The sequence below is a fragment of the Brachypodium distachyon genome, chromosome 3 (assembly GCF_000005505.3).
Source record: "Brachypodium distachyon strain Bd21 chromosome 3, Brachypodium_distachyon_v3.0, whole genome shotgun sequence".
NCBI lineage: Eukaryota > Viridiplantae > Streptophyta > Magnoliopsida > Poales > Poaceae > Brachypodium > Brachypodium distachyon.
The window spans coordinates 56,552,236-56,559,983 of record NC_016133.3 but is presented as its reverse complement, the minus strand read 5'-3'; the positions used below and the strand labels follow the sequence as shown (position 1 = coordinate 56,559,983).

The following is a 7,748-nucleotide window of genomic DNA, read 5'->3' as shown; positions in this document are numbered from 1 at the left end:
ACAGATTAGGTAGCCAACTACAGTAATGACATGTAACATTATACATACCACATTTTCCCATTTTTTGTATCCGAGGGGATTGTGCATCCCACCGCCAAATTTACAACAGTAGTTACAAATGCTAGCCCCAACAACAGGTTCCTGAAAAACAAAGATACATTTGCATGTAATTACTCGGCGTTGGTTCTTACTATTCTCTAGTAATACAGAATACATAGGGTCACTAATTTGTACTGCCAAATAAAGCCCATACTTTAATTTGCTCTAAGTGCGTAGCCTGTGATCTTTAGTGTACAGACACAATTCAACATAGATATTTTGCAATCAGCAACTGCAAGATAAGAATTAGTAAGTTAACTTTGCTTACATCAATCACTCTAGTTGCCTTCGCTGCCTCTGCCTGTCCGAAGACCGTCTTGCGCAGTAGCCAGAGTTGAGTCAATGGACGCGACGATCATGGAGGAGGAGGACTTCCGTGCCTCGACTGCGAGGCCGTTCCTCTCATAGTACCAAGCAGAGCATGGAAAAAAAAAAGCAGGGCATGAGCACGGGGCCCGGGGTTCTCGGTCTCTCGGAGCTAAGGGGACAGCCTCGGCAAGATCCGCGGCGGCGGCGGTTGAGCGCGAGCACGTCCCCGAGCTTCCGTGGCTCGAGAGAGCGCGCAAGCAGCGGCGCGAGGGCGAGGCCGTCGAGGGTGCGCAGCGCGGGGAAGCGGTGGCCCTGGAGGTCCAGGGCGAGGGCCTTGAGGATGAGCGGCGCGGCGTCGCGAGGGTCGAACGCGATGCCGCGGTCGGCCTCGGCGACGGCCGGTTGGTCGAGCCGAGCCGGGGGCTTTGGCGCGGCGACGCGTGCACGGGCGAGGAGCTGGTCTCCCTACGCGAAGTGCCGGCGCGGGCGCGGCGGGGCAGGGAGTGGAGGGCGACCGGCATGCCCGCGGCGAGGATGAAGAAGAGGCACTATGGAGGACGGCCGAGCGGCGGCGACCAGCGCCAGGACTGACATGGCTTGATATCGGTGTGGCTCGAGACAGCTTGACCTCACTGATAGGTCACATCGGTGCGTAGCCAGGGAGCAGGCGCCAGGCGCCGCATCCGTCGATCTGAGGCACGAAGGAATCTCCAAGCGAACTCGAGGCGGTTAGAAAGTACAAACCAACCCGCCGCCGGACGCCACATAAAAGAGCTTGGCCCCAATTATAATCGCTCTGGCAAAGCTGCAGAACATCAGGAGGAGAGAAAGAGCAACATCCCCACCTTCCCTCCCTCGCGTTGCCGACCCCCGCGATCCGATGGCCTTCTCCATCGCCAGGGCCGCCGCCTCCGCCTCCGCCCGCCGCTCCACGACTGGCCTCGCTGGCGGTGCGCATCTGCCGGAACTCCCCCATCTCAACAGCGCTCCGTCCCGCCGGTCTGTCCTTGTGGGGGCGGGCTCGACCTGGCCGCCGCTTCGTCCTCGCCATGGCCGCGCCTCGTGGCAGGTAAATCACATAAACCACCTAGACCTAGGAACTGTAGCATTTCAGGCGGTAGGGTACGTTTGCTTCAAGCACTACCAAATCGACTTGGTTCGCTCGGCGCGGCGCGGCGCGGTTTCGTCCTTCCCGTGGTGTGCGGTTTCGAAATCTCTAGGGTTTCGTTGGTTTATGCGGGAAATCGGGTTTGATGCGAGGCGATTGCAGTTACTTCACGGGGGTTTCAGGTTAATGTCGCGTTAGGCCACAGCCAAATTTTTGGTGAGGTTTAATTGTTTGATTTGTAGCCATCATGACTACCAAAATTTTGGCAAACCTTTTGGGCCTTGATTTGGTTCGTAGCCACTAGGTATGTTTGCAAACTTCCCGTGATCTGGTGAATGTTGATTGGCTTCTCCTAATTGCTCTGTTACCACCACTAGTCCACTGCTATGCCGCCGTCACCATGAAATTTGCGGATAATGGAAGCAAACTCGCGTGATTTTCTTGTACGAGGGCATCTACACTCCCTCAGGAACAAAACACCACGGGCGTATCGATCACCATATCGTTAGAGTTATAGTTTTGCTGTGTTGATGAAGCCAATATTTATCTTCTGTACTGTCATCTCTCTGAAGTGTATAAATATGACGCTGGAATGGTGCGAACACTTGAGAGTAAGGTGAACACGCTGCTTTCAATTGCTAAAAGGTCCCACGACGTGACATCAGTCCCGACTCCATATGGGTCCATGTGAGTGGTTTTCAGAAAAATTATCAAGGTTAACAGTGAATCGAATGACTTAGTTTTTCCATTAATTGCAGCAATGTATTGGCGGTCCTCTCTTTCATAGGTGTTCTGTATGATCGCTTTAAGAAGTAATAAAGTGTATATAAGGTTAGTTACTTGACCTCATTATTTTATGCCTCAAGTTTTTGTTGTTGACAATGAAGTATATTCTCTTATGCACTTCACAGTTTCTGCAACGGATACAGGACAAGGGAAGATATTAGAGCTTTCTTTTACTCTTCATAACACCCTCGGAGAAAGAACACCCCCGGCTTTATACCATTTGATTGATAATGCTGTGATTTGTGGAAGATACAGCGGATTTAAGAGTACTTAGGACTAGTGTTTGCCTGGGACTTCGTCAAGCGTATCTTGACGTATCTTGACTTGTGGCGTGACTATTTCTCCTCTTTATTGTAGACTTGTTTCCATTAAATAAACTAGTACAGTGTCCGTGCATTGCTACGGGACGACGGAATCACAAATAGAAGCATTGATCGCTTATAACCGGTTGCGACAAATATTACGCTGCACTTGTTTCGCATATACAACGATGATCGCGTATAATGATGTCAAAATTCACATGTGTATAAAAGATAACCTGATAGTATTCCAAAACATTAATCTCCATTTCAATTTGAAGTTATTGGTTGTTTTCTATATATCCCACAAATCTGATTTTAAATATCTATAGTAAGTAGCCCATGCGTTGCTACAAAAGTCATTTTCTAATTTAGACCAAATGTCTACTTTGACTTAAGACGAAGTTAGAAAATTTTATACTCCCTCCGACCCATAAAAAGTGTTGCCCATTTTATACTAAGTTAGTATAAATTTTGTACTAAGTGAACGACGCTTTTTATGGATAGGAGGGAGAATTTAAGGAGGGAGATGGTCATTATCAAAAAGGAAAATCAATAGTTCTTCTAGTCTTAAAAAATCAACAAACTTTCGAGCTGTCCACAATTTTGTTAGTGTTGTGTTACATAAAAAATATGTTCCAGACGGTATCAATATACATTCGTTTTCCTGATGGGAAAACAGAGCTTGCTGCAGCTGCATCCTAAAAGCAGGTCATGGGAGGAAGTATTCTGCTCCTACATAGAACGAAATTATCATCCAAAAGTGTTATTTTCACACACATCCTTCCAGATTCCAAATATATCCCAGCGAGATCTTTATTTTGCTGAGTGGTGCTCCCAATCAAGGAGGACAAGTGACGCGGGTAGTAAAATCAATTTGCCTGATCAGGCCCTGTTTTCAGAGCCTGTTTGGTACAGCTCCACTTCATAACTTCACCAATGAAACAGATGAAGTTGACCCAAACACTCTAAACTCCATTTACCAAGTGAAGTGGAGCAGTATTACTCTCTAGTTCATTTAACTGGAGCCAAGAAAGAGATGCTTCACCTGTTTCACTTCACCTAAAGTTGAAGTAATTTACCCACCAATGGCATTATGGAACCCGAACCGTTATTTTCTCGGCCCCAGGCCCCGAGTGTGCTTCATCTTCCTCCCATCGACAGACAGAGACGAGTTCTGGCGGCTCGTCTTCAGCGCTAGCAGAGCCGGCCGCGTCCATCTCCGGCGAGCCCGCGTGCTCCCTTTCCGTCGAGCCCGCGGTCGATCTCCCGCGATACCGCTTTGCCATCCCCCTCCACCAGTCCCCGTTCCCACTTTTTTGTCTGATTCCTCTTGTCGGCATCTCCAGCAAGTTATTCTTTTCTTTGATTCCTCTTGTCCGTCTATTGCACCTGGAACTAGTAGGTAGCACGCCTTCTTCTTTTGTTTCCTCTCACATGTTTTTCTCATCCTCTCCTGTATCTTTTGTGTGCATGAATTTGCTAGGTCTTGTTCATATATCACAACTAGAAATTTGGTACCAAATTGTTGTATGCCCAGATTGGCAATACATATATATGTTTACTCCTTTTTACCCATTAGATGGTGCACTGAATAACTCTATTGAATAATTTATCCATTCCTTTTTCTCATCCTCTCTAAAGAAAGAAAATTGCAGTCTGGAGCTGATCGCATTTTAGAGGTGGAGTGGAGTTTAGAGATGGAGTGAAGTTTAGGTGGAGTGAAGCCCTCCCAAACAAGCCCTTATTCTTGAAGTTTACTGATTTAGCATCTCGAAAACATCCGGCATGGTGGGTTGGCCTCCCCGCTCTATTTGGGTGCACATGAGTCCTATTTCCATGCATCTTTCTATCTCATCTAGAGACACGTAGCACAACGAAGTCGCATAGCGACAGATAAAATAACTCGCCATCGTTCCAGCTTCCCCTGAGAAGAAAAATGTTATCTTAACTGACAAGTTAAGCTGTAGCAATTCACTTCTTCTGAAGATAGAGCTAACTAAAAATGGAGGAAACGATGTCTAGTTCATTGTTGGTATGGTTATTATGGAAACACTACATGTTACATGGAATTAGCTAAATCATTTGTGCTTTCGATAGAAAAATTGTTGTCAAAGTTGCGTACGAAAGATTGTTTCAGTTTTGAACTGGCATCTACTTGAAACAAATACAGTAAAAGATTCCAAGTTTGTAATGCAAGAAAGCAGCAAAACAAATGAGATATTCCATAGAATTCAACTTTTATGCTGATAAGATTTTATTTTCAGTAGTGTGCCGGCTGCTGAAAAAAGATGCAGAACCACATTTACGTTTAATTCGTTTGACATAAAAGTACTGGTAGTCTGCCCATTCACAATTGCAGACCAAGTTCTTAATGGATGTTTTTTATGTCATCCAGATTCTTGCAGTCATCCATAATTAGTTGTCGTGTGTTCTTGCGATCCCTCCTGCCTACTCTCTAGAGGAGTATTTGATTCAATGTAATATATAAACTAAAACGGATAAAAAAAATTGCAAAGCTTTTAGGCATAGCTATGGTTCAATTCTGTGTTCGAACAAAGCAAATGAAATACTTGCAGACTGGATCTGACAAATCTTAGCAAGCATTCAAGTTTTTGCGTTAACAGAGTGCCAAACAAATTTGTAAATGCACATGGTCACAGAAGACAGCCACTCTGTGAGACTCTCGATTGATAGAAACGTTGTTGGTAACACTGAGTGTTTCGACAAAAGGTGTGGAGTATACTAATCTCAGGCATGTGGCTGTGGCCTGTGGGTCTCAGGAGGTAGACTAATTGATGAATTATGCAATGTAAGACAATAGTAAAACAAGCTTACCTGTGGGGAGCACCATCAGCCTGACCGCAAGCCGCCATGAATCTTCATTAGAATTTTTTCTCACCTGAGAAAAACCCGTGTGTGCGACCTGACGCGGCGACGCCCAACGCACGCCTGACCGAGCACGCCGTCTGTCGGGGGCTCGCAGTCCGCCGCCTTCTCGAGCCGCCTCCCACTTGGGCACGCCACCGCTAGAGGACTGAATCGAAGAGGAGGAGTACAGGGACGACGCCGGAGTTGGCGGCGGATTGAAACGTGGGGCGGATAACTGAATCGAGGCAGCGGCGGACTGAATCGGGACGGCGACTGACTGGATCGTGGCAGGGACGGTGAAGCTCGAGTGGCCTTCGGGCATTATTATCATGGCGTATTATCATTTTTAGGGTTTCCTATAATCCTTTTTCAATAATAAAAAATCGTTTTATATGTTTGGAAATATCAAGGTGGTGTTTGCTTACGTCTTAAATGGTAAGCACGTGTCTTAATGGATAACGAGCGATCTTAGGTTTTTGTGTGCCCATGCGGGGCTTCAGTTCCCGCCATTCCCACTAACTGCATGGCTTTGTACGTGAAGATGGTGTTCGTTGCCATCGTAAATGATAAACATTTGTCTTAATGGCTAGCAAGCTATCTTTGGTTTTCGTGCCAGTTCGGTGCCCGTCACTTCCACTAACTGCATGGTTTTCCACGTGCGGCCATGCAGAGGGTTACGTTTATGGTGTGCACTCATGTAAAACACCAAAACGATTGATCGGCGCGGAACCAAAACTTACGCAACACCTAGGCACTTCGGACAGTGACGATTCAATTTCTCTCGCAATTCCGGGCCGGGAAATCTTCGGTATCATCAGTTGGCACCTCCAGGTATAAGATTTATTCGACATCGTGGGGGTAACATTAACTGTTCATAACCTGCTCATTCCACACTCTTGAATTTGGTTTCAGAAGTTGCGAGACTTTACTGATTCTGGTGAATCTTGTAGCACAAGCCGGTTCGTTCTTGATCTTCTTCTCTGCTGATACCGAGTTTCCGGGGAGGTATGTTCTTGTGGAGCCATGACCAGGGGACTTGTCATCAAGAAAAAATGTATTGTATAGCAGCATATGTGCATGTACGACTATTAAACTAGCACTACGTGAGTTGCTTAGAACGCATGAATTCCCATAAGAAACAGTTCGGTTTCCGCGAGAATCGGGGTGGGAAAAACAAATTTACTGCATTGCAAACAGAACAGGACATAAGTTCTGAACGCAGAACATCATTTGGTAGTAGTTCTGGATTCAGGCGTCGTTCCCCTGGGCGGCCGAGCCTTTCTTTGCCTCGGCAGGAAGCAACGAATGACACCTGACACGAGTTTAGCTGTGCTTGACTATCCTTCCATCTCCTCCGTCCAGGCCTCCAGGGACCTCTCCAGCGTCAGGCGATGACGCCCTCGATCTTGTCCTCCTTTTGCAGCTTCTTGTCCCGATCGACAGCAGAGGATCGCCGCTCGTTGTCGTCGCAACAAGGTCCGCGTCGAACAGAGGTTTCATTCACAGCGGCTGCTGCAAAGAGGCAGGTAGCAAGTCCCAGTGTCAGGTTCATGCGACGCACTGAAAAACCTCTACCCGGGCCCTCGCCCAACTCTGGTTTCTTTTTCCTTCCAAAAAAAAAAAACTCTGGTTTCTTCTTGCCGCAGTGCGTTCATATCCGCTTCAGAATCTGCTGCAGCAGCAGCATGGACAGGAATTAGCATGTGCCGTTCGTCGCGAGGGGTTGACCGGGATGAAATAGAGAACGCACATGTATCTCATGAGTTCTCTCGCGTAAGAAATCCAGTACTACTAGCAAATTTGTTGAGTGCTAATGGCAGGATGATAAGAATCACAAGGTTGCGCTGTTATACATTTGAGAACCTCTCGACTTTGCAGTAGGGTCACGGGACAATATCACAATACAACTGAATTTTAGTGGCCCTTCTCTTGGAAAGAATTCCATGCTTGTACTAACACTATCCACATGCAGTAATTAGCATAGCTGCCCGCCAGGGGGTACGTACTGTGACCTGTGTGGTTCATGCCAAAATAATCCCAAAGGCAGGTGGTCCGGCGAAGCACGCGACTTCTCCTTCTAGTACGTGCGTAACGTCTGTTGCAATTCTCCTGAAACTAATATATCTCCACCATCGTCTGTCTAGCTCGATCCATCCATCGATGCTTCCAAGCCACGCTTGATCGCTTCCAACAGAACCCCGGCACCCCGCGCGTTAAAATCGCTCAGAGCCTCGTCTCTCGATCTCAGGCGCTAAGCTAGCTCCTGGTCTGTGCTT

The 7,748-nt window shown here is 47.1% G+C and overlaps 2 long non-coding RNA genes and 1 pseudogene across 2 annotated transcripts; 1 reads left to right on the top strand and 2 right to left on the bottom strand.

The window, feature by feature from the left end:
* Positions 1-368: 368 nt before the first annotated feature.
* LOC112271710 lies at positions 369-1,384 on the bottom strand (annotated as a pseudogene).
* A 113-nt stretch (positions 1,385-1,497) lies between these two features.
* Positions 1,498-2,726, top strand: LOC104583866. Its single transcript, XR_002965270.1, has 3 exons — positions 1,498-2,203; positions 2,275-2,347; positions 2,428-2,726. It is a non-coding gene; the product is annotated as an uncharacterized LOC104583866 (long non-coding RNA).
* A 417-nt stretch (positions 2,727-3,143) lies between these two features.
* On the bottom strand, positions 3,144-5,786 carry LOC104583865. The gene is made up of 2 exons (XR_731925.2): positions 5,440-5,786; positions 3,144-4,528 (listed from the first exon to the last, which is right to left on the bottom strand). It is a non-coding gene; the product is annotated as an uncharacterized LOC104583865 (long non-coding RNA).
* Between the last annotated feature and the right edge of the window lie 1,962 nt (positions 5,787-7,748).